Genomic DNA, 27,545 nt, shown 5'->3' with positions numbered 1-27,545 from the left:
TTGAATTATACTTTCCAGCAATCTACCTCTAGCTACATTACTCAGTCCCTAACAACCTAAATCCCTCCTCCCTAACTATCATTTCATCCATATATGTTATGTTCTTATATGGAGTTCCTGCAATTTTGCCTCTCTTTGGGTAGGTCTATGCTGTAATTAAAAACTTACAGATGTTCCATGCCCACTGCCACAGGCTTGTGAGGCTCAGATCGAGGGGCTTTTTAACTGTAGCACAGACATTCAGGCTCAGCCAGAGCGTCTACATGACAATTAAAACACCACTTAGCCCAGGCCACACGAACCCAAGTCTGCTGGCAAAGGCCAGTCTTAAGCTTCTAATTGCAATGTAGACATTCCCTTTTTGACCCCACACATAGAACTGGAACCATGTCATTGAATGCTACTATGGAGATCCTTGACTTTAATTTTTTACCTAGCAAACTACGTTTGGCCTCTGGAGCTCTAGCTTATCACCCTTCAGCAACTGATGCTTGACAGCAATGCCTACATCTTCTCATTAAACTGTAACTGAATTTGAAATAATTTACAGCACAACTTGTTAGCACACAGAAGTTATCTAAACTATGATTTTTTTAAAAGAGGGGCAATTTGGAGATCAAATGGAAAGAGATAGACCAAGGATTTCTTAATTCAGTTACTCGTGTGCTAAAATAACTGAAGAAAGCCAAAATCCAAGCAGATTAATGTCATTCATTTTTTCCCACCCTCTCCCCTCCTTGCCAAGGTTGACTGAAGTCTAGCAGAATGCGTTGTACTTTTCAGGATTTATAACATAATCAGTCAGAAATTTACGTCAACCATAAACCACAGTTTAAGTTTAATCCCTGTTGCTATTAAAAGCCTGTAACTTCCTAAATATATTCATGTAATTAAAGTCAAACAAAAATTAGCAAAATTATTCAGATAAGTACATATAACTCCCAAATGGTGTCCTGCTATACTATTAACAAATTTCTGTAGCAACAAGTTCCTGGCTAGCTGCAGACAACTAAGATGTTTCTATATCATCAAGCACTCATCATGACTTTCAGTCTGAGTAAACTGACTCTGAAGCCAGCATTTTACTATAGACTGCACCTTGTTTGCACCTCATGCCTTTTTAGTTTCAGCTTTTTTATCCTTTCACAAATCCAGCATAAAGGTGGAGGCAAACCATATCTATTACATCAGTACTTAAATATGACATGTTTTCAAGACCTTAGTCAACTAAGGCCAAATCAAAGTACTTAAGCTCATGCTTAACTTACCTACATTCTGACTGAAGAAAGCACTTTTAGCACATGCTTAATTATATGCATCTACTGAAAGTGCTTTGCTCAATCAAAATGTACAGAAGTGATATTCAGATTGAGGCTTGCAAGCTATGAATGTGCCTTTGATGGGTCTTCTGAAGCTCATGATATTAAAACACCGTGTGATTAACAATCAGGATGTTTTTACCACATTACCCAAGTGTAGTTAATAAAATAATAGTAATAATGCTTGATCTTTCTGTGACAATATAAACTAAATAGCTCCCCGTGTTACTCTTTAAATATGAAGATATGGCACTATTATAAATGAAACAATGAAGTCACACTATTGTGGCTCTTTTGGATACATTCTTGGGAAAATAAAGATATTACTTTAACTATGAGACCCTTAACTTCAAAGTAGCACACATGCCACTAAGTATTTTCACATCAACACACTCCAAACTTGTGACACATCTCATTAGGCTAGGAGGAAGATGTGAACAGATTAAATATGAATTCTTGGACTGCATATATGAAAGCTGATGTTTATTAACTGTGGTAGGAGTCATGTTAACTTACATACCGAAAACAATATATAAATACTTCCTTAAACAAATTCAGAATAATTGAATACTACTTCAGTGTCTATTTAAGACGACCAACAGTACTCATAACAACAGGGCTACTACAGCAGTGGCCGTGGCTGTTGCAGCAGCTCCAGGCCCCCCTAAGTATACCAGGCCCCAATGCAATTGTCCCCTCTGTGAGTGGGCTGCCTCTACTCAACATGCCAACCCTATGTGTGAACAGAGCTTGGACAGCCTACTTGTCACTAGCAAAAACAGTGTAACAGGCACCCTGCACTGAAGAGTGACAAGGTGATCTTTCTCACTCATCCTTCTACTCCCAAATCATCCACAAGAAAAATCCTTTATTGGTCCATAATAATGCTTACAAGGGTACACACTGGCAGAATAAAGTTATTTCCACTGTACCTCTGAATGGAAGTAATCGTGTGATGTACAATAGGTTTTAGGGAAATACATACTTTCTTACACAGAACACAGTACTTCGTTAATCCTACCTCCTGATTTTCATAAACCCTCCTCCAAATGGCATCTGCCACACTGATGGTCTTTCCAGCCTCGCATTTCCCATGGAAATAGCCAATCTTCCTATTTTCATTACATACAGTAGAGTCTTAACATTTGTGACCATAAGGTTCGCAAATTCAATTATTCGGGAGTGGCTGTTTACCTGGGGCATGGAACGCCAGCGGCTGCCGCTTCCCAGCGGGACACCAGGCAGGGAGCTCCGGCAGCTGCTGCTTCCCGTCGAGACCCCAGGCAGGGAGTGCCAGCATCTGGGCTCCAGGAGAGAGAGGCTGTCATACAGTATTTGCGAAATTCAACATTTGTGAGGGTTCCCAACACATACTGTATTATACACATTATAGCTATGTCTGATAGCACTTACTTATAATTAAGGAGATAGCTTAATGTTTTCATTCTTTATCAGAAACACAAAGCCTTTTAGGTGTTCACTATGAACTGGATCTACTATGTTGATATATCGCATTTAAGAGAAATTGTGAAAATGGAAGAGTGTCTGGACCGGTGGTGGTGTTTTCAGACTAATAAAATGAACTGAAGCAGTGACACTGGAACTACCTATATGTGCAATTAATGGCAGACTGGCTCATCCTGGGTTCATGTGTAGGGACGCAGGGTGTTTCTCACCTCCCTTTGCATCAGCTGTACTTATTACCATGGTTGACAGTGGTCAAGAAAACGCTGTCTCTGTGGGATTTCTAAATATCCTCCACACATGCTGTAGACTATAAATCAGTGGAAACTGCTTCTGCCTTTGCAACATACAGGTAAGCCAGAATAACAATACCCTAGCTATATGTATGATCTGCTAGGTGTCAAGGACCTTGCACCTCCAACTCCTAAAGACAGATTGTGACAGTCCAGTACCTCTTATACACACCCAATGACAAAGCCACTACTGACCCACCCTCCCCTGCCCCCACTTAGAATGAGCACAGTTACTGTTGCAAACACAGCAAATTTCTATTTATGATCATGAAGTATGGAAAATTTTTGCATACACACCACAATTTCTGCCTTTACAAAAGTGTAATAACTAGCATTCATTAACCCACTGAAAGATATAAAAACCAGCAGTAGCAGGAGTGCATCTTCCTGATAGAAATTTATCTGCATTTAATGGTGCAACCCACTGCCTTCAGATATACCCGTTGAATCAGAGACTGAAAAATCCATCCACCTACGCCAAGTCGGAAAATTTCACAGGTAAATGACACCAATTATCTGCTGAATCTAAGCTTTCATTTATATTTTCATTTTCATAAAGACTGCAGTCCTATCAGTTGAAACATTCATGGTTGGAAGAATAATACTTACTTTGTAAAAGTGCAGAGAGCTTATGCTACCACTTTGTTTAACTGCAGTAGAATAAAACCAGCCAGCCAATCTTACTTTTTCACTGTTGCCACCGAGACCCATATGGGCACATGTGAAAATGAAATCACAACTACCAGGTCAGCTTCACAATTCTGCCGTCGAGAGGATGGGAAGGCAGGCAGAGTAGTATGACCAGAAACAGATTCACAGGCCTACAAGACAGTTGTTTGTTTATGCTTGGATTTTTGATGGGTAAAACAGCAGTGACATCACCATGCACAACCCACACATGCAGGCACACAGCTAAAGGATGGCCCAAGATACCAGAGCATATTTTCTCCATTCCGGTAACCAACAAGAGGTTGAAAACAGTGGGCTCAGATTTAAAATCAGAAATTTATTAATCAGATGTTGATAATCAAGATGAAGCCTCTAAAGGACAGCGCTTTTTGGAGGAATTCTAAAACCTTCCCCTTCCCAGCAGCTACAGTGGAGGGCTGATTTCTAAGAGCAGTGGACGTGAACAGTAGGACTCCCGTGCTTTCCATCACTCACCAAACTAGTCCTTTTTAAATTTCTGGCTATTGGGTGTGATAACATTTCCAAGCTCCACATGAATAAATGGGCTATGTAGGCCAGGAATATTGGCTAAGATAAGACTGCAGAGAAGTACATGTTCTAATGAACAATTTTAGATGGTGATGCAAGAACAGAAGATGTAAGACAAGAGGTTGTGAACCTAATGTAGAGAAAGAAAGGAAACAGGAAACAGACAATGAATATAAAACAGGAAGAGCTAGGCCACAACCATGATCTGCATAAGAAAGATTGTAATAAAGCCAAGAAGGGAAACAAAGATAACAGGAAAGCTGATAAAAGCAAGAAGAGTAAGTTACACTGAATGTTATTAGAGAAAGTTGATGTTATAATTAATGTTGTGCATAAAATACACAAAACTTACATTCCTTTAAATTTTAGGGAAATAGCTTTGGGAAGCATGGCCATGAAAAATTATTTCAGCCTGGATCTTTGAGTTTAATCCTTGGACCAGCATGAATCCAATAAGCCCTGAATCCAGCAGCATTCACAGTCACTAAAAGAAAATCTTTAGTTATTTAAATTAATATGTTTAATTAAGAGGCCTGAGACAGACATTGAAACATGACTTCATAAAACACCCTGAACAGCTTACAAAAGCCAACTGTCATAACCCCTAAGGCCGTGTCTACACTGGCCCCAAACTTTGAAATGGCCATGTAAATGGCCATTTTGAAGTTTACTAATGAAGCGCTGAAATACATATTCAGCACTTCATTAGCATGCGGGCGGCCGTGGCACTTCGAAATTGACGCGCCTCGCCACCGCGCGGCCCATCCTGACAGGGCTCCTTTTCGAAAGGACCCCGCCTACTTTGAAGTCCCCTTATTCCCATCTGCTCATAGGAATAAGGGGACTTCAAAGTAGGCGGGGTCCTTTCGAAAAGGAGCCCCGTCGGGACGAGCCGTGCGGCGGCGAGCTGCATCAATTTCGAAGTGCCGCAGCTGCCCGCATGCTAATGAGGCGCTGAATATGTATTTCAGCGCTTCATTAGTAAACTTCAAAATGGCCATTTACATAGCCTAAATAATACATGTCAACCTGCAGAAGAATTGAAAGGGAGGGCCTGAAACAGCGAACCTGGATGATCAAATGCCTCACAGGCTATGTCTAGATTATAGGGATTTGTCAACAGAAGTTTTTGTTGGGAAATATCAAACAAAACTTCTGTTGACAGATCATGGTGAAATTGCCAAGCGGATTGCAAGAGCAATCTGCTCTGTCGACAGAGAGAGGCAAGAATACCTGGCAGCTCTCTCAACAAATCAGCCAACCAGAAGCACAGCAGACAGGGCTGCCTGGTGTCCCATAAGTTCCATCTGTCAGAGGATACCCTCCTGGAACATCCAGACTAGCTTTCCAGATCTGTCAACAAAGGCATTAGTCTTTGTGGGGAGCAGCATACAGCTGTTGACAAAAGTGCTGTGTTCTGCCAACTTACTGTTGATAGAACGCCTTGGGAATCTGGATGCACCCTGGCTTTTGTTAACAAAACGCCAATTTTGCTGACAAAACCCTCTAGTTTAGATATAGCCACATTGCCTGCACTACAAATGAAGAGTATCTCTGCCACTTGCATGTGCAATCAAACTCTTAAGGTTTTGTAACTGAACTTTTAACTAAGGTTGTCTAATGGACTTAGGCCCTGAAGAGAACTATTTCAAGACATATTTGAGCTATGGTTCAAAACATTAAATGACATTAGCCAAAAATTTAAGGTAGTTTTGTTTTGCTTTTTATATGTTTCAATATCCTCCTCCTACTAATTTTTAAATTTTAACTCCAAATCACCGAGATTAGACTCCCAGTATTTCTTGGATTTGGCTTCATCTGTAAACTAGCACTCTGGTTCTTGACTGATTAATTCAAATATCAATTCGACTTGAAAGAGTATCAACAATTGTTACTTTGGAAAGAAGTGTGTGTGTGCGCGCACACACACACACACACACACACACACGACCATGTGTGTCAGATAACTTGCAGAATATCCAAAGCAAGTTTAAATACCCCTTAGTTTAAAATAAATGGAAGTTTTTCAATTATTTCTTTTTCAGATAATGGTGACTCACTTAGGAGACAGTAAGAGGGATAAAGAAAGGGATTCATTTTTTAGGATTATTTCCAAAGCTTTTTTACAGGTTTAAGATTATTTCTCTTCTATTTGATACAGAAAATATGAGGTTTCACAGCAGAAGACACTAAGGTAATGAGGAGATTTTCTCTTTCTAGATTACTTTATTTTCCTTACACTAGAATTCTCCACTGGAAACACTGACAAAATGCCCACAGTATATTATGTGAAATGGGAACACTGAGCAGCATTGCACGTGTAGTAATTAGAACAGAACATCAAAATTCAAGATCATGGACGTCATCTCAGCATAAAGAACAATCCCCAAAAGTTAAGATATAGTTTTTAAAAGGTTTATGCTCATAGGATGATGATCAAGCCAAGTTTAATAAATATTTATATCTGGTAACATCTGAGGTCAAATTTAGGACAGACTTTGCTATCTAACTACACAGCTCACTAGAAATATGCATACATGAACTGAAATCCCATCTGCATCAGATCAAGAGAGAATTTTCTTAGCTATTAAGTTCATTGTATGAGCAACAAAACTGTCAGGAACTGATTCCCTGCAACTTCATTAAGATACTGTGCCCATAACTTACATGCACTCTTGCATTCAATCTCATCCCCTCACCCCACATTAACCATCAACAACAATATATTGACAGCTATATTTTTCAGGTATACAAGATCCAGGCGCACCAACAGGGGGTGGAAAAGGGGGCAGTCACCCAGGTCTCAACATTTCAAGTGCTGGTAGTGCTGTTCCACTGCTCCATGCAGTTGTGGGAGACCCAGCACCACAGCTGCACAAGGAACTCAGTGCAACTACCCTTGGCCTTGTCCATTTCTGGGGCACAGAGCTGGGGGGCTGCCTTCCACTTAGCTCCAGGGCCTGCAGTAGCTGTTGGCCTCATTGACAAAATTTCAAGTGCAGTGTTTCTTATACCAATTGCAAAACAACATCTTTGACTCCCTTAACAGCAAAAATTATGATGAAAATCATCTAGCCATCTATACAAAACAATCCAGCCTTTCCAACAGATTTAAAATTAAAACAAGCATCTTCAGTGAAAAAAAGTATAAGGTATGCCTTTTAAAAATATGTGCAGGAATACAATACAGCACAGTTGATGTTTTTCAAACTTGAAATCTAATATTTGCATAACGAGGCAAACTAATTTTTAATTTCCAAGATTTATAGGAAGTGAAAATCCTTTTCTCTCAATTACTTATAGCAGACAGCTGAAAAATAAAGAAAAATTAAACATTAAAAAAAAAAAAAACACACAAAAAACCCTCCTTGAAAAATACTGCCGAAGTGCAACAATATTGTTTTAATAGTGTGCTATTCATGTTTTACCCTTTTGCAGTCATGTATACTTTCAGAGCTCATGGCATGTCACATGCAATTATATGAACCACTTTCAGCCCTTGCTTTTCTTCCCCTACCACCTCTACATTGTGCCTTTACCTAACCTCATTTACATTTTTAGACCCTCTCTCATTATCAATTAAGTAGTGTGCCATCCACTCTACTGCTAGAAAGCCAGCATGCCAAACTGTGCCAAAAGCCTTACTTATGTCCAAGCACATTAGCGTATCATTTGGCTTTAAAAAAAAAAAAAAAAAAAAAAAACAATGATTTTATATTTAGGATAGTTTGTTTTCAATAGCATCCACAGGAATATGTGTCAAATGAGTTGTTCGCAAAATGATAGGAACACACCTTTAGTCACCACTTTGAATTTGCCAGAAAAGACTATTTAAGTTATTAATTATTGAACCATAATTAAATTTCTAAGAGCACATGAAGCCTGCTTCAGAAATAGCTGATTTAGAGGCAGGCCATTTTATTTGGAGAAGCAAGAGGAGTCAGCAGGCCTGTACCACAAGAAAACTAGTGGGAGAAGGGATGTGGCTTAATTCTAGATGAGTTTGTTCTTGATCTTGGACATGTATACCATGCCAAGATCAGTTCTGCATTATCGTGCATTAACTAATCCTTCATTGATCCTAATTCTGTCAGTTTAAATTAAGTAGGAATAAGAATGTTCGTGAATAGAAAAATAATTGCAGCACCACGCCTGCCTTTTTTTTCCCCCCCTTAAGTGCTAACATTATAAATCTGAGGAAGAGAAAGGACACTTCACCATGCCTATTGGTATGAATGAGTAATACCTTCAGGAAGTAAAGTGAAGAATAAGCAAAGCTAAGAAGAAACAAACTGTGTTGGAGATCAATGGTTTCATTGCACTCTTGCTCACCCGTTTGATTATCCAGAAAAAAAAAAGACGACCTTAAGGGGAAAAAAATACTCATCAGATGGATTTTGCAGAACAATGCTAATATAAAGATAGGTGAAATCTACTTAATAAAATATTGTATAATTTATTTCTGAACAGGATTTCTTAATTTCTACTTCTGTCTCTTATTCTAAACAAGCACGAGAGACAAGAGCTATTAAATTTTTAAAAGTTTGAAGGCTACTAAGTTTAACTTTAAGCTACATCAGCTGTAAGATTTACCATCAGGTGGCAAGAGATACATCTATTTCTTATTTCATGGACAGTTTTAAAGCAATAAAATCTGATACTGTTTTAAGAAGTTATTCCAAGCATTCCCTACAACTTCCTTCTGAGAACCTTTAAAGATTTGCTATAATTTGGGAAACTGTTTCCTAAACAGTCAGTCAATCTTACATCTTTGGAGGAATTAAACTTCTCTAGAATAACCTGTAAGTCGTTAAAATAAAGCCCAATGTGTTGCAAGCTAACACAATAAGCAATGTTGCAAGCTGCTGATGTTAGTTTCCAAGATTTATTTATGACTGCCACTAAGATTGGAAAATTTACAGTCTTCAGTAAAATTACAGTAGTGTTTTCAACTCTAAGCACATAGAATATTACAAGTACTGCATCACAGTGCAGCAAACAGGCATATTTTAAATGGAAATCACTGTAGTCAAGACTAGACTCCAGGATTCATTCCCCAAGAGTTTTGGCAGAGATACATCCTTAAAATTCCCCTTTCCCCACCTACCCGATTTCAGTCATTGTCCATGAGAACATGAGAAATAAGAAACTGGTAATTCAGAGGAATGACTATACATGCAGTCAGTCGGTCAGGCACAGAACACTATATATAATGTGCTGTACGGTTAGATAGTTGGATAAGAAAAAGGAGGATGCATGTGGTACGCAGAGAACTATGGATACTCCATTAAGAACAGATTATGTGTATTGGTAACAAATTTGTGTGTTACATTATGTTCAAAATAAAGCAGTCAGTAAGATTTTTGTGCTTAGGATATCTGAGGTATAATTTTGCCGAATACTGTAAGTGTGTGTGTGGTGGAAAATCTGCCAGGATTAGCCACCAGAGAATGTTACTCTAAAAATGAACACTTTTGCTAGAGTGTACATCCACTGAAAATAAGATATGGAGATCCTGCAATTGGGTAAATAAATTTAACTTTTCTATGTAAAAAAAAAATTAATGTATATCCAGGCAAGCAAAATCTGGCCCACCAAACATTCAGATCTGGCTGGCCACAATACTCTGGGCCACCAACATCCTGTGGCACAGTGGGACCCTGGGGAAGGCTCCCTCTTTGCAGTACCCCAACATGCCGACTGCTGGGGCCTGCACGTGTGTCTCTGCGTGATGTGCCCATTGGTAAGGGGTGTCTCTGTGCACTGTCACTCACCCCCAACACAATCCTCGCAGTTCCCATTGGCGAGAAACCCACCCACAGGATCTGCCTGGGGTCCAATTCTTGTGGGCATATGCAGCACACAGAAACCCGTTGCCCCCTTCCCACCAAGAGGTGTGTCATGCCAAGATGCACATGCTGGCTCAAGCAGCTGGCTGCTTTGAGTGGCATGTGGAGGCATAGCAGGCAGGGACCCTGCACAAGGATTGTGCTGGGCTGCTGGCTGTTAACTGTGTAGAATGAAAAACTCTTGGCCAGACCCTGCACTGCAACCCACCTCCTCCCACATCCCAACTCCCTGGTGCAAGTCACAACCCAGACCTTCTGCCCTCACATACTCCTGTCCGAGGTCACAATCCAAACCCGCTGCAGCCAGACCCTCACCCCCACCCCCAGGTCACAACCCCTCCTGCACCCAGATCCTTCACCACAGCTCCCTGCCCCAGGTCACAACCCAAACCTTCTACACCCCATTCTGCTGCCCTGCCCCAGGGCAGAATCCTCTCCTGCACCCAAACATCCTCCGTTAATATCATAGGAAAGTGTGACCTTTGACCACTTACCAAATTCTTGCAATGCCCCCCCCCCGCATCAAAAATTATTGCCCACCCTAATGAATGCAAAAATATGTTTCTATTCATAAAAATGTATATATGTAGGTTTCAGGGGGAATTTTTTTGGTGCAGGATAGGTGTTTGGTTTGTTTTATAAATTAAAAACCACACAGCTAGTGTCAATGCAGGCAGAAATGGAATTTAAACAGACTGACCATGGTCCTCCTTTTCTGTGATCTGAATGAACAGAAAAAAAAAAAAAAATCAGACAATTCAAATGTTCTACATAGTAAGAACTGAAATTTTGTGCATAAGCTGTGTGTGATATTATGCATTTAATTAAGCTAAATCACCAACAAATGCAATGGTCCTGCCATGAGGGCAGGGGACTGGACTTGATGACCTCTCAAGGTCCCTCCATTTCTGAGATAGGTATATCTCCATATTTTTTTTTTAAGATAGGATAGATATAAAAAAATGTATTATCTCATTTGTGGTATTGGGGCTCTCTCCATATTATTAAGATTGCTTGGCATTTCCCATTATCAGACCCTGTTTTTAGTTGATTGTAACTAACCAAAGTGATTATTTAGGCTGAAATCCTCTGTACTGTCTGTCTGCCTCAGGCTGACAGTTTCGTTGTTGTTTTCTTTGTTTTAGAAAGTCTCAACTAAAATCAGTTCAGATGATTCCAAGAATGTGGGAGAACATTATTTTGTCAATGTCTGGGCAAATTCTGGTGGCCTTTTCTTTGTCAAGCTCTAGTCCCCCCATGCTTTGGAGCAAAATTTCACAGGGGGGGGGGTAGCCTGCCAGTAATTGGTCCTTTATTGTACTCTTAAAAATCCACCCAAATTTGGCAAAATTACATATGAGAAAAAACTCAGTTTGTACATGCTGAGTGGAGACTTGTCTGAGCTTCACAACTAAATTCTCTGAAAATTCTGTCCTTACTGAGTTTGCCCTGATCCAGGGCTGCAAGTGGCTGAGAAGGAGTTTTCCTGCAGCTGCTGGAATATTGGTGCTTCAGCAGAATCCCACCCAAAATATCTATATTGGTGTTATAATACTGACTCATTGTATTCCTGTACAAGTTTATACCAAGAAAGCACCAAATATGCTCTTCCAGCAAATGACAGATAAGCAAGCTACTGAACTACCAGCATCAATATTGGTAGAATGAATGGGTTGTACTTCCCCATGATCCTAGCACTTCCACGGCTTATGTCTACACATGTACCATATTGCCATGGCAGAAGCTCTTGGTACTTTTATCATGGTGCTATCACTTCTACATTCTGCACCAAAACAACTTTAACTGAAGCTATTTTGAAAAACTCAGGCATTTTATCCGACATTCATTAAGCAAAGTACACAGACCTTGATGTGGATTACTGAATCCTTACCTAGTATTGACAGTTCACGCAAATCATTAATGCCACTGTTTAAACTCGTCATGTGCCAGGACTCAGGAAATAGTGATGTTCAAACAAATAAAACCATTTAAAAGCCCCACAGAGAGAACAAACTCACAGTGTAGAAATAAGTAATATATTTTCACAAATATCTTTGCTCAATTATACTGTCAGGGATTTTTATCCCTAGGACATTATCGCCCCCATGTGTCAGGAGAAACAAGCCTCTGGCACTGTAAAAATCAATGCAGGTACATGGAAAATCTAAAGTCTCATAGGCTGCCATTTAGCAGCCCCCACCCCCCCATGGTCACTCTGAGGCAGTTGGTTTCCCTGGTAACCTGAACTCATGAATAATTCATAATCTAGGATTTAAAATCCAGGCTTCTGATTGGGCGCAGGTGGGAGTTTCTAGTAACTTCCACCGCCCGGAGGACCTGGTTGAGAACCACAGGTAGAATCATGAATATTCAAATTGTCTAATGAATTATGTATAAGAACACAGAATAAAAGCAGGCGCAGCACAGCATTCTGCGGCCCTTGGGACAGACAGGATTCTGTCACCCATACAGGGAGGTGCTGGCCACTTGTGGCGTCCACCAGCCCTCAGGCCAGCTGCTCAGGCGGTGAAGCCTTTTCGAAGAGCCCCTGAGGGAACGCCGGCAGCGCCTGTTGGCACCGTGAACCCTTTGCGAAGAGCTCCTGAGGCAACGCCAGCGGCGCCTACCTGCTGCTGCGGCGCCAGCGCCGCTTGATACACCAGCGCCTGCGTCGAGGGAGCAGCAAGCTGGCCCTGTGGTGGAGCGGCCAGGGGGCGAACTGGCCCCGCCCTAGTGGCAGGGTACTGCGTGCCTGGCTGCGCAGCCCAGGGTCCGCCGCCAAGCGGCATCTGCACTCCCGCCACCTCCGCCATCTTGCAGCTTCGACACCTTCAGTGCCTACCTGTCTGGACACCATAACCAAACAAGACCTACCTACCGGATTGGACTGCTGTCTTCAGGACACGTAACTTACCTATAGGCCTGTGGTGGAGCCCGAGGCCTCATCCACCACTGAACTAGACACACACACACACACACACACACACACACACACACTTTATTTAAAGACATTTTATATTTCTGTGGGTACCAGGACCCCTAATAGGGGAACAGGGGGTCGTGACCTCCATTGTGCCGTCCTTCGGCAGGGGGAGGGCAGAGCCTGGGGGCCTGACCCCTTAGGGCCAGGCCTAAAAAGCCCACTCCAAATTAGACACACTTGATTAAATTTGATGGTTATAGTTAGTTGTAATTACAATAGTCATAGATAGATAAACACACTTACAAGATAAGGTAATTAGTTTAGTGCCGTAAGGCCTCATTACTACTACCCTATTCCCTTTTTCCTTACCTCATATTCTTCTCCCGAGTGGGTCAGAGACCCCGGGAAAGGGCTGGGGTTAAAAGGGGGCTGACTTCGTCTGAGACCCGGCAGTCCCTACCACCAGCCACTTGGGCCAGGTGTAGCGTCCCAGACCAGATCCCCTTACCTTCCCTCTTCCCTTTATCCGCTAATCAAATTTTTCCTTTCCGGTAAAATAAAAACAAGTGTATAGGACAGCGTCATGAAGTATAATTTAATAATTGTAAGTTAGAGTATAGTTATAGTCAATATAGTAATTAATATGAGTAGATTAATGTGTATGTTTTATTGTTGTTGCTGTGTGTTTGCTTGTTGTCTTTTCTGTTAATAAATTATTTATTAGTAGTACCCTTTATTCTGTGCCTGAGTCTCCCTCCTGCTGTCTGGACCTCTACCTGCCAGGGAAATAGAGTGTAAACCTCAGCACTTATATTGCTCCAGGAGTGACTGCATTCTCCTGCCGCTTGGTGGGATTGGTGGGATCTTCCCCTTCCGCGGACTTTGGGTTCTGACGCCGGTTCACCTGCATTAATTTGGACATCTCTCGCGGGAAGTAACCACCGGGTGTTGTCATATACCAATAAATATCGGGCTTTTACAAAGGACTGGGAATTCCTAAATTGTTTAAAAGTGGATAACGAATCCTTCATCACAGCTAATGTGGACACCCACAAAAGAGATCTTACTGTACAAATATCACTTTAGTTCCCACCCAACCTAAAACCTGGGAACATTATTACTGTAAATTCTTTACATGAGAAATTCAGAGCATCTAAAACTGAATCCAATTTTTCTTACAAACTATTTGCATTATAGTCTTGAAAATATTGTAATACAAAAACACTTTATATTCCATATATTTAAATTAGAAAAAATGCCAACCAGAAATACTGCAACAAGGATGTTTCCATTTTATTTTTTGCAAATGCATACGCACACAAAGTTACAGCAAGTACTGATCAAACATACAAGAGCCACTAAAAGTCTGCATGCAAGCTAACCTAGAGTTTAAGAGAACTACACACTGTCTTATCTTATTGATGACAAATCACTCTGTCAACTTTCTCTTTAGTACTAACACCTGTTTTTACTGCTTTAACCACTTTCCCATTCCTAGTGGAGAGATCTGATAAAAAGTATTCAAAAAGTTTCAAACCAGATTCTTGGTGTTGACAGTCTTTCTAGACCAGAATAAAAGTACTTTTATCTGATTTTTTTTCCACATGCAGTGCTTTTCACCTTTATTCTCTAGCACAGAACATTCTTGGGGGGGGGGGGGCGGTAGGGAGAAGTTATTTAAAATTCATACATTGAAGTTTTAGTACCAAATGAAAAACTAAATTCGTGTTTTGCCACTAATCCTTGCCTTACCTCCCCAAAATATTTTAAAGCTTTTTCTAAAAATATATTTGAATGGCATAGGAGCAGATTTGGCAGTGAGAGAGCACAATCACATCATTCTGTCTAGAAGCATCTCAGAATGTCTTAGGGTTAGATCCAATAAGGGACTTGGACACTTTGCAGTGCCTGATATTTAGATGCCTGGCCACTCAGGCTGCGTCTACACTAGCGAGTTCTTCTGACAGATTTTTCAAAAAAAGGGGGCTCTTTCAAAAGATCCTGTGGAGCGTCTACATACAAAAGTGTTCTTTTCAAAGAAAACGGAAAGAATGCAGTGCTCCTTTCAAAAATCACTCTTCCTTTCCTGTTTCAGGAAGAGCACCCTCCTTTGAAAGCTTCTTTTGAAAGAAAACGTATGCAGGCCCCTTTTTTCAAAAGAGCCCTCCTCATGGGGCCTGATTTTTCGATCCTTATCCTGTTCTTTTGAAAAAGCGGGGTCTGTGTAAAACTCTTTCAAAAGAATAGATCACTCTTTTGATCTGGTATTTTGTGTGTGGACACACTCTTTCAAGAGAAGTTCTTTTGGAAGAGACCTTCCAGAAGGGCTTCTTTTGGAAGATCTCTGTAGTGTAGACATCGCCCCAGTGAAATACACAACCATAAATTCCCCAGTCAGAAAGGAGAATAACGATCATCTGGTCTGACCTCCTTTTCAGCCACAGGCCCAGGACTTCCCAATACTTGGGAATTATTTTAGAAAAGAGTATACTGTCTTGTGGGAAGCTATTTTTCTGTTGTCCTCATTGGCTTTACTGTCTGCATAGCTCAGCATAAACACACTAGTTCTTGAGCAAAGGTTGCATCAGTTACGTAAGTCATGTGGTCATCTTTCATCATATTGTTTATTTTAGAAAAGAACCTTTGGTGATTCACTGTGCCATCGGCTGCTGATAGCTCAACAAACAGCACCTGAGTGATATTCAGCATTCAACCAGTGCATTATTTGCCTGGAGGAACCCAGCTTGCTCTGAGATTAAATGCTTTTCAACAAGAGCTGATAAGCAGTTTAGAATGAGATGTTCACAGAGGTGGCAGAGGAGCAATAGAAACCTGAAGTCCCTTGGCTTCATTGCATCCTTCTCCAGCTTCAGGACCATAACAGAACTGGGCAATGATGTAAAAGTATCACAACCTCTGCAGGTGCATAACCTGCTATACACTTATCACTACAACATAAAGCAAATAGCTGACTCCTATCCGGTGTTTGAACTACAAAGCAATATTAAATGAAAGGAAATAAAAACCCAGAGTGCTTTTACATTTCTTTCAGTCATTCATGAGGAAAATGGATGGAAGACAAATGATAAACCACTAATCAGAAACCCTAACAGGCCTAACAATGAATTGCAACCTTCTCATCTGCAAATAAAGATATTAATGTCAACTTTTATTGCTGTTAATAGCGTGCGCTGTCTTCTGGATGTATCATTTTCCTCCTTTAGAAGAGCACCATACAAAGCGTAGAAACTGTAATGCTTTAAAATGGGACACTCCCCTTGTAGTCACTCAAAAGAATGTGTTTCACAATTCTCTATAATTTAATCAGTGTCAATCATAACCATCTATTGTCAAAATATAATTCACTCATTTGTTTTAGCATCAGATCACTCAAGCATGTTAAATTTACAAGCAACACTGTCACATGTCATGGCCATGAGAGAGACCCATTCCAAAGCTGTTGGAAGGTTTTGCTCACAAACAAGCTGTTTTTCTCATGGCTATCTGTAGGATGACTCTAGGAATCGAACAGCCATTCATGTTACTTCCATGAAGAAAACAAAGCAAAAGCATTTAAAAGTTCTGAGCTTACTATAACATACGTCTGCACAACTAGTTGACTACTCACCATTAGAGAGGGTTTTTTGAGTCGTGGACTATTAAAATCTCTTGTTTCAAATCAAGAGATGACTGAAGAAAACATAGTCTGTTTCACTTTTCCTGCCCCATCTTTGAACTCAAAGGCGCATGAGTAACATAAAAAAGCATGGTTCTTGTCAAAAGGGTTGACAGTAATGCAGTCACTGGAGGATGGAAGAGGGCCAGAACTGTATACAGAAACTCAGAGCTTTAAAATACAAGGAAATGCAATGGAGGGAGAATCAGTTCATGCTCAAATGTAATAAAAACACAGTTAACAGTTAAAGCACCAGTGTGGTACATAACATAGGCTACCTATGCAATCATCTTGCTAGCAGATTATATTCACAGAAAGAACAGCAGGGACGGCTATGAGTTAAAACTGAGGGAACTGGTCAAGACCCAGGAGTCATGCCTGAGTTGGGTGCGTGGAGAAAAATTAGAGTAACCGCGTAAACAGCCATTATTGCAGGCTAAAGGACTCAAACACCAAGATTGAAGGAGAGACATAAAATAATAAAGTCTAAAACAGAGGGAGACACTATATCACTTCATGAGAATTTTGGTAACCAAAAACCCAGTTAAAAACATGTGACCCAAATTAAGCCCACCACAAAGATTAACTGAGAGCATAACAGTGGTACAAAAGACTCAAAGCACAAAGTAGATATATAGGATGAAAGCATGCTGGTCAACAGCACTTAACCTTACAGTCCACTATGTGAAAAGTCGTAGTTCATGCTGTGAAGGGATTATAGAAATAAAGGGATCAAGACAGTTTTAATTGTGTACGCCCAGATCTGTCTTCACTGGGACCCTAAAAAATGTATATCAACGTTTGTACACTGATTGCATAGGTAATCCTGTTTCCTCACCCAATTCTATGTTTGACAAAAATCATCTCTTTCAAGTTTTACAGGGGTGAAAAAGATAACTTGTCCATGGGTTGGAGGGAGGTAACTACTTCCTACACAAACAGAAATGAACTGAATCTGAAACATTTCAAATTTCAGAGTGGCATATTGATAGAACAGGAGGAAGACGACCCTTTATTTATTAAAAAAAAAAAAAAAATAGTGCTGCTACAGGACATCCCTTCTGCGCACACTTAGTGCACACAGGATTTTGGCAGAAGCTAAGGAAGCCTCCATCACCCATCTTTCCATGGCATCTTGTTGCATGCTTTTTGTTCAGTTAATGTCCATATAATATGCATTGGACAGAGAGCATGTCTCATTGTACCATTCCAAGTTCTGCCAAAACTTATACATTCATTTCTTAGTTCCATGTAAAATATTACATCGCAAAAGAACTGTGGATGCTAACAATTCAAAGGTCTCTGCAATTGGTGCTAATTTATATTCTGCAAGCTGCAAGTTTTCATACACAAATTAAACTCCCATCCCTTTCTATTACTCAGATAAAGCCACCACAACATACAAAAGACAAACACTGCTCTATTAGCCCTACTTTGTAGAAAGTCATTTCTAGTCAAGTCATTGTCCCAGCAAGGAATGGAACTGCTTTTATTAACTGCAGTGTAGTACGAAGTTACAGTATTATTAATAAGCAACACCATCTACATAGCAGTAGCACCCAGACATACATCAGCTTATGGTCCCATTTTGGTTGGTTATATATAGCCACGTGGAATAACATGGCCCTGCTTGAAGGTACACCACAAAACGTCTCATGCATCTGATGAAGCAGGTCTTTACCCACGAAAGCTTATGCTCCAAAATATCTGTTAGTCTATAAAGGTCCACAGGACTTTTTGTTGTTCTCAAAAAGTTGTCACTCTTTTGAAAATACTCATTAACAACTGAAAGTCTGCAAAGGCCTTAAGAGGGCAGCATCAAAGTACATTGGTACAATCACATAAGGAAGCTTTTGTATGATATCAATAATTACAGAACACCATAATTTAATCAAAATCACCTTCATCTTTTTACAGAGTCTATGTAGTTTCTCACAATAAAATGTGTTCATTTTATAAAAAATAGTGACATTTTGCACTTAGCTGAAGTTTCCACAGATGAGTCATTTACAAATAAAAAAAAAGACTACTATAACAAAAGACCTTTATAGTTACCCAGCAAGCTACAAACTGCCAGACTCCACAGATTTCAGATGCCAAAGCTTTAATCCAATGAAGCAGCACCTCAACAATCTGATAAAAGGAAGTGATGTATCGTTAATCAAGCCAATATTTTACAGCGAACCTTTTCAGTCTCCAAAGGTTACTGAGGATTCCTGAACAAGATCCAATAATGACACAGAGGTAATTTCTCAAGCAGTATTCAATTTTGAAAGCTGTCCAGATTTTAAAGACGATGAGTATAAAAGTGGAACTTACTGTCCAATTAGGTCACACATCATAGTACACCAATAACTAAATGCTGTCAAATAAAGTATTCTTTTGTCAGTGTCAGTACTGCATTATTTTGAAATAAACATATTTGGGAGGCGTCCAAAATAATGTACATTGAGAATAGCAGGATTAAGCTTTCACGGAGCAAAAACCCCAAGTCGTCAAGACAGAGAAGGCTGACATATTATTAAAGAACAGCAGTGACCACAAAATTACAAATGAATTTCTATTTTAAAACCCTTTGGAGCAGTCCACCTCAGGGATTTTCTGGTAACATGGAACAGATTCAAGTTCCAAAGACACTGAGGTACAAGCCCCACGTTGCATGTTTTCTAAAATTTTTCAGAAGCTCCATGGCATTGCTGCTGGAGAAGCATCAGGTGTCAGAAAGGAGAAATTAAGTATTCAGTTGCAAGGATGTTCAACAGGGAAGTTTACCTGAGCTCCTTTGAAAGTTTCCCTTTCTTACACAGATCCATTATGATGAATACTTCAGCCTGCTTGCAGTTTGGAGGCAGAAACAGACCAATTAGTCATTGACAGCAGGTGAATGCCCAAAACTTGAAGTTGTAGGAAATTCCCATAGCCATGGTAATTCCATCCTACCTCACTGAATTTTGTTTAGTAAATTCAAGACTGATAAAAAGTCTCTTTGGCCAAAACAGAATGGACATTCTCACCTCCATGTCCCTGAGAGCAGTGGAGAGAGTGGAAAGACCTATTATGACAGAGAATTTGGTCAGCTTTGAAAGTGTCACTCTGCATGCCAGGCCTTGAAACAGTGAGAGACCATGAGGTCTTTTGTTGTTGTTTATGAATACAAAGAACTTAACCCACCAAACAGTCAACCAAATTTATTAAATCACAAGTGACAAGACAGTTCTGAAGGCATGCACCATTCTACTTAAAACTTCTGTCAGAAAAGCCAGTGTACATTTCTCCTTACACTCATCCCTTGCTATATGAGTGCAATTGGTTCCTAACTTTCTGCTTGTAGGTGAAAAGTCATAAGAGGGTCACTAAATTACACGTATTTTAATAGGAAAAGTCTCTGATTGGTTCCCAGTGCTCAGAGTGGCAGTAAGTGGTGCTACTTCTGAAAGGTAAGTGAATCTGGGATGGGGGGGTTAAAGGCTGGGGACAGTTTGGGGACATGAATGGTAGGGAGTATTAAATGTGGTGGTGGGTTGGGTCTGCGGGGCGGGGTTGGGGTTCAGGCTGCTGCAGGTTGGGTCTGTGGGGCTGGTGGGGTGGGGTTAAGACTGTGACGGTTTTGGTCTGTGGGACTGGCAGGGTTAGGCTGCAGCAGTTTTGGTGCGCGGGGGCCTACAGGGAGGGGGTTAAGTTGTGGTGGTTTGGCTGTGCAGGGGGGTTTAGGTTGCAGCGGTTTAGGTCTGTGGGGCTGGGGGTCAGGCTGCAGCTGGTTGGAGCTGCAGGCCAGCGCGGGGGTGGTCAGGCTGCGGCGGGTTGGACCCACAGGAAGGGGGTTAGGCTTGTATTAGCAGGGGCAGTTCACTCGTCCAGTGAACAAAAGGTAAGTATGTGTGTCCCTCTTTGAAGCAAGTACTCGTAAATAAAGTACTCATTTAACGTGGGCTGAGTGTACCTTCTTCTTGATATAATGCACACTGAATAGAAGAAAAAACTTTGCTCTGTCTTTTGCATAAAGCAGATTATACCCTTCCTAGCTTATTAAAGAGTTAGATTTATCAATCACAACCAGATGAAGCATGTAACTGATGAAACAGTTCTCCAAGATCAAGTTTCCAGATACTGGATGCTGTATTTTTATGGTAATGATTCCCTACCTTGCATCAGGACCTGAATTAGAATTCTACATCTCATTAATCCCTATCTGGCACCTGTAAATTATTGTGCTACCTGGTTCACTAATGGGGATAGGAGGAATGTTTACAAAAGCCTGTTGCTTGTAAATAGTGGTTACAGAAGTAGAGATCAGACAATAAGATCTTAACCACTTGATCGTGCCCAGATTGGGCTGACAGGGAAAAACAACTTTCTGACGGAGAGAAAGCGGAATTCTCAAGGATACACTCAAAGGGCTGGAGCTGGTGAGAGATCTGCCCTTGTGTCTTTGAGGTTCCATTTCGCTTTCTACAGGATGTCTGCAGGGGCACCAATCTCTGCAGTGTCTCATACCAGGGAGGAGAGTCAAATGGAAGAATTCTTTAAAGAAAACCAGACTTGGGAAATATGACTGGGATTATGATATATGATTGAAATGAATGGTTAGTTATCCCTTTAAAAAAAATCTCAGCAGCAAAAGAGGCTAAGTCTGAATGAGCAAGCCCTGTGGAGACACAAGGAAAAAACAGTAGGAACCTGTGGAAGGCAATGACTGGATTCACCCTCCCAGGATACAAGCAGGCTGAAAGGAAAACATAGTAATACATCAGTTGATAGTAACGTGATGAAAATAGGTTCTAGTCACTTATTTAAAGCAGCTGAGTCATCTCCATTTGTTCTTGATTGCCATAAAAGTACAAGTTTAACAAATTTTTCTAACACCATTTTCACTGCTAATTTCAGACAATGAAGAAAAATTCAATTTTTTGTTGGATGCAAGGTCAATGAAAGATTCTTGGAATTATATTTCTGAGATGTATTACCTTAAAAGTTAAGAAAGGCTGTTTAATCTATATAGCAGAGAATGAAAAAAAGACAAACCTTCTCCACTTTCAGATTTCATGCCCTAGCACAATACAGCAAGATGTTCCTGATTCCCTGCAGAGTAAAGTCCAAAATTTTTTTCCACTGGAACTCATAATAATGTAATGCAAGTATTTATACCACCTTAGATTTTATACAAGCCTACTGCTACAAAACACATTTTGGGACAAGTTCAAATGACAGGTTCCCTTTAAATACTTGTAAATTCTCAATCTCATTACAGAAACTAAGACAAATACCAAAACCAAGAAAGACCTGTAAATCTCTTTTTGTAATGCATCTACTAGAAACCGTAACAATGATATATTATACTATTTTATAATTCATTATCCCAGAAACAATGTATGATTGATGTCCAAAGTAATAAATAGTGAGCAAAGCAGGTATGAATGAGCGTAACTCTTATCTTCACAGCCAGTTGTATGAGGGATATGGATGGTTTTAAAATAAACATTAAATCCTTCATAGACAACTGAAGAGTAAGCAAGTAGCTAACCTTTTCAAATGAAATTGTTTATTTTTTGCTGAAAAAGCTTTTGCAGGTGTTACTGATATCTTTTGGACCAGACTCATTGTTATATATTCACTTGCATTAGGTATCAAAAACGTACTTTAAATATGGTCACAGTTTTCACCAATTCCATCTTTTCAAATCCAGGTAAATCTCATACTCCCACCACGCCAATGAAAATGTTTTGCTCTGGTTCTTTGCCGCAATGTAACAACTTCAAACATCTAGCTTTCATTCTTAATAAATGTTTTGATTTAACTCACATTATTTAACCAGTGTCTTCTCAGTTATTCACTGAAGGGAGAATTTCATTCTAAATAATACTAGTTATGACAGCGTAAATTTATCAGCTTGGACTAATCTAGTCAATTTACCAAGGTAGCAGTGTTGGTCTGGTTCAGCAAAAACAAAGAGGCGTCCCATGTCGCCAGAATTCTGACAGCCACCGCAGTGCCTGAGGCAAGGTGGGAGCAGGGCCAGGCTCCCCAGCCCAGAAGGGGCAGGACAAAGGGTGGAAGGGGAGGGGCCTAGGCCATCCGGCTCTCACTGCTGCCTGGAATGTGGCACTGGGCCCCTCCCCACATACTCCCTCACAGTCACTTGCAGTAGCACTGCTGTGACAATTCAAAGGGGTGCAGATCTCCAGCTGCCGCCACTGCTACTTTGGCAGCACCGTAGCTAGAGCACCAGGATCCTTTGAAATGCTGAGCCCAGGGGCCTCTCCCTCTCCCAGTGGCAAGCCTGCATGTCACCTCAAAGACTAACAAATTTAGTTGGATATGACAGTGCAAATAAGTGATGGTCACAACCACCACTTGATACTGAAACCTACTAACGATAACATTTACATACATGCCTCCTGGCTCTCATCAAGAACGCTTCATATGATCCATTGTCTACACCCAAGCCTAAAATATACCCGCATTTGCTTCAATCCCTCAGAACAGCGGCGAACACCTCCAGGATCTCTATCAAACCTACAGTACATACGTGGAAGTGAAGAAACAGATTGATATAGCCAGGCAGCTACCCAGAAGTCACCAACTACAGGACAGGCTCAACAAAGAAAGCAACAGTACAGTACTGGCCATTACCTATAGCCGTCTGCTAAAACTGCTCCATATCATCATCATCATCATCATCAAGGTTTTATTCTAGATGATGATCCCACTCTCACAGACATTGAGATGCAGGCCAGTTCTCACTTACAGGCAGCCTCAGAAATCCAGGAACAAATCCCAGCAACAAACTCTGTTGCTGACTCTGTCTACATACCTGCCCTTGCGATACCATCATAAGGCCTAAATACATTAGCCATGCCATGAGGAGCGCGTTCACCTGCTCATCTACTAAATGTGCCAGCAATGCCCATCTGCCATGAACTCTGACCAAACTCTCTCTACACAAGAGAATAAATGGACACAAATGAGACATCAAGAGCTCAGAAGACCGTGGCCTTCGCTTCTTCTGGTTCCTGTTGTCCAGGAACTGCAAACCATGGTCAATGGGACCTACAAGCAGCTGTCCCTGTAGATGTGTAGATAAATCATCCAGTGACCCACCGGGTCTAGCCCTGGCAAACCGAGTCCGGCCTCACAGGCCATTTATTGCCCATCCCTGAAGTGGTTGCTTGGGAAACAATGAGGTGCCTTTGAGAAGGCACAGCTTCACCCAAAGTCTGTAGCTGGGTTGTGCCCCAATCTGTGGTGCTTATTTTCTTCCCAGTTATATTATTTTACTTTATCACAAATATTAACTTTGGGGGGGTGGGGGACAAAAAAACAAAACCCACCACTGCTGACAGACCTTCCCACCAGGACCGACAGCAGTTTTAAAATAGGTATTTAAAATTAACTTAAAACAGTTCATTATAAAGTTACGGTACAGATACTGCTTTCTTCTCACTCTGCTTCAACAGCATCTTATTTCCTGTTACAATTAGATTCATTAAAAAGTATGTATTTTAATAAAGCTATCGGGGTGTGCCTCAGGATATTTTCTTCTTTAGTTAAGCTTATTATTAGTATAAAAATATTCTGGAAAACATTCCCTTCTCTTTAATATTGCCACTCCCTTTAGAGCTACACTCAATCATAATTTAGTAGAACCCATTCCATTAATTATCTGCATTCTACATAGCCTCAGGCTAGTTAACATATGTTGCTAAAAACTCTTGTCTAACACCTATGCTCTTCAGACACAATGTAACAGCCTCACATTTTTCTTGAAAGATATTGGTCATCTGCACTTCTCCACATGAAACTCAAATCTACTAAGGCCAGTCTCTATACTTTAGCAGTCAAGGAGTGCAAAGTACACTCTCACACTACATCAACTTTATTCAGATATCATTTAAAGCAACACATTGTTGACAGTACCAAGCAAGACAGGGAGAAACATGTGCCAAACAATACACGTACTTGAGAAAGTGAGTCCTACCAACAATTTACAGACTCCTTCCCTTAATCTTTGATATTCGCATAGAAAACCATCTTTCAATCAGCCACAGGAGAGCACTAATGGAGCCATATAAAATATTTTTAACTATCCCACCACAGCATTACATAACAAATGCTCTTCCATCACCTCATGACATCTGGGCCCCTTCCAATCACCAGGCCTCCTGGCAACTGGCCCATTTTGCCACCTCTGACAGGCTTGCCAATTAACGCTGTTCGAAAACTAATAATCTTTAGGCACCATTATGGGTAGTCTTGCCTACTACTACACACATCCTTCCCCATAGTCATTCCACAGCCTCAGTAAACAGATAAGAAACCAGGAAACAATGAATCCAGAACAAAATTATATTCTTTTTCAAGGCATATAGTCTCAAGAGTGAAAAGGCTCAGAAAATGCTCATTAGCCAAAGAATGGAAGAGAAATTGTGAAATGGTGTTTCTCTTTTTCTTGTCTGCATTTTTGTCTAGGCATCTATCATGCTGCCAACATGTCAGCTGAACTTTATTTACAACTTACAATTTACAACAGATGAACTCCAGTTACCAGGTGATTCTGTGAATAACCTGGTTAGGTCCAGTTAGCAGAGGAGCTGACAGCTTCTGTGGTCCCCTAGGGAAGGTGTGTGGGGAGCCCCAGCTCTGCACCACTAGAAGGGGTGGATGTGGGGCAGCCAACCCTCAGCACGGACTGGACCATAAAGCTAGGCCCCTCCTCATGGCTCCAAAGCAACATGGAGGGGCACCTGGGTGGCAGTATAAAGGGGCCTGAAGCTCTGCCCTCTTTCCCACACTTTGACAGGCAATACTCAAAAACCAAACATTAACCTACTGAAATTGGAACTCTTTAAAAGAAAAAAAAAAACAAACACGCAATGAGAAACTAAGCCTGAAGTTCCTGTTAGTGAGGGTTGTCTAGATGTAGTCTGCAGCCTATGCATCAAGGACCAGGACTTCCGATCATTCGGAAATAAATAGGGAAAAAAAAATACTTGACTTTGCATTACCAATTTCTTTTCCAAACAATACACATGCCTACAAGACCCTCCAAAATTACCTGCTGCAGCTTGATAGAGGGGCAGCCATAGTTTACAATTACACCTCTCCTGGGTTTTGTAACCATGTGGTCCAAAATATGTGGCAGGTGAGGGAAATCAGTATATATTAAAGCCATTTTCTCTTTAAGATTTTGCAATATTCCTCAAATGTATAAAAACGTAGCACAAGGAAAAGTAGAGATCTTATGCTCCTGATCAGAACACGTCCAACATTGTTTATTGTTACCATGTCATAAAAATTCCTTCACGTGTTTATAGCCTGCCATATGCCAATTAGCTGTTTAGCCTACTGTACAGATGGCCTTTTGTTATTTATTAAAGAGCCATTCTGAGAATATTAAGCAAGTTAATTCGAAGCATTTTGGATTCTTGAAAATACCATAGTCTTCATCTTACCATGTGGTCTTATTTAAAGCTTCTTGTTTTAAAGAGCTAGAGATATATTTTAAAAAGTATAACCGTGGTGTCCAATATACTCCTCATTCACCACATGCAGTGAACAGGGCAGCAGAGTATCACCAAATGCAACTCAGGAGAGCTATATGTGGGAAGCGCCCCTCCGGCCACTCTGCACACATGTTCTATCACATGGAGGGACAAGTGCATGGAAGCAGCAACGGAGGTGGCTCCTCCAGGCCTGGTGGGCTTCAGCCCCAGGGAGGCTCAGGCGGCTCCGGTGACTAATATCTCGGGGGGGGTGATAGGTCCTGCGGCAAATCAGTTAAATTTCTTTCGGACACCACTGAACTAGAACAAGACAACAGCTTCTCCCAATTGTCAGTTCCTTTTTTGTAAAAAGAGGTGCTGGTACTCAGACTGCTAGCCGCCTCCTGCCCCCAGCCAATCCATGACTAGGGCTGCTGAGGTGCCAGTACTCAGTACCAACAAGTACCAGCACAAGAAAAGCACTGGTCACAACCAAAGATATTTGGAAACCCTTCCTGAAAGAGCTTACAAAAATTAAGTTACTCTTTTTCTAATACATTACACCTAAGGCATTAGATATAGAGACTCCAAGAATGGCATTTTAAACAAGTTGAAAGGCAACTGAAAATGACTAGCAACATACACCAGTGAAAAAATTAGGCTCCCACTGAAATATTACAAGTAGATTCTCAACTGCCTGTTGGCTAGGAGATAAATACCTCCTGCCTGTTCTTCTCCACCCATTACCGCAACTCCACAGAGACAAAATGTTTGGCAAATAAAGATGCTCCAACAATGAAAGCAGCTATTTAACAGTGCTTTAATAATGCCTTAATCTGCCAAGAGTCATGGTCAAAGGGTTGGCCTGGTTTTGAATGTGGAACTATATCAGCAGCAAAAGAAGGGTCACATATTTTAGCTATTACTACAAAAATTAAACTAAAAGTCTTGCTAGAGGAACAAGAATTATGAATCCTGTTGGAAAGATTAATCTTAAATTTACCATGTACTTAATTTTAACTCTGCTGTCCGGTTGATTAAACCAGCCCTCAACTGTCATATTAAAATGTTTTTTTACGTATTACATATATCATTCTCATTCAAAATCATTTATAAGGGTATAATGGTTTGACAGTTTTTCAGTGCAGTGCACTGAATATGAATTTCACTGCATTTTTAAAAATGGTCAAGTAATGATTAAATGGCAAGGAAATAACATGAATCCTTTGTGTTAACAGAAAATACAAGCAATTAGGTTATTACCTATTCCATCCAGATCACAGTAGCTATTTTTATAAAAGTCATTCATGACTACAAACACGCT

General features: G+C 40.6%; 1 protein-coding gene across 2 annotated transcripts in view; it reads right to left on the bottom strand.

The window, feature by feature from the left end:
- EPB41L2 (erythrocyte membrane protein band 4.1 like 2) overlaps positions 1-27,545 on the bottom strand; it is a 213,675-nt gene that overhangs the window by 141,833 nt on the left and 44,297 nt on the right. The window contains exon 1 of one of the 2 annotated variants that reach the window (XM_074990572.1): positions 2,514-2,624. The exons of the other annotated variant lie outside the window; for it this stretch is intronic. The gene's annotated coding sequence lies outside the window, so the exon portion shown is untranslated. Of the gene's footprint in view, positions 1-2,513; positions 2,625-27,545 lie in introns of those variants that run through there. 2 annotated transcript variants of the gene reach the window in all.

Source organism: Carettochelys insculpta, chromosome 3 (genome assembly GCF_033958435.1).
Source record: "Carettochelys insculpta isolate YL-2023 chromosome 3, ASM3395843v1, whole genome shotgun sequence".
Lineage (NCBI taxonomy): Eukaryota > Metazoa > Chordata > Testudines > Carettochelyidae > Carettochelys > Carettochelys insculpta.
The sequence above is the reverse complement of the archived record's forward strand: the minus strand, read 5'-3'. Positions and strand labels throughout refer to the sequence as shown.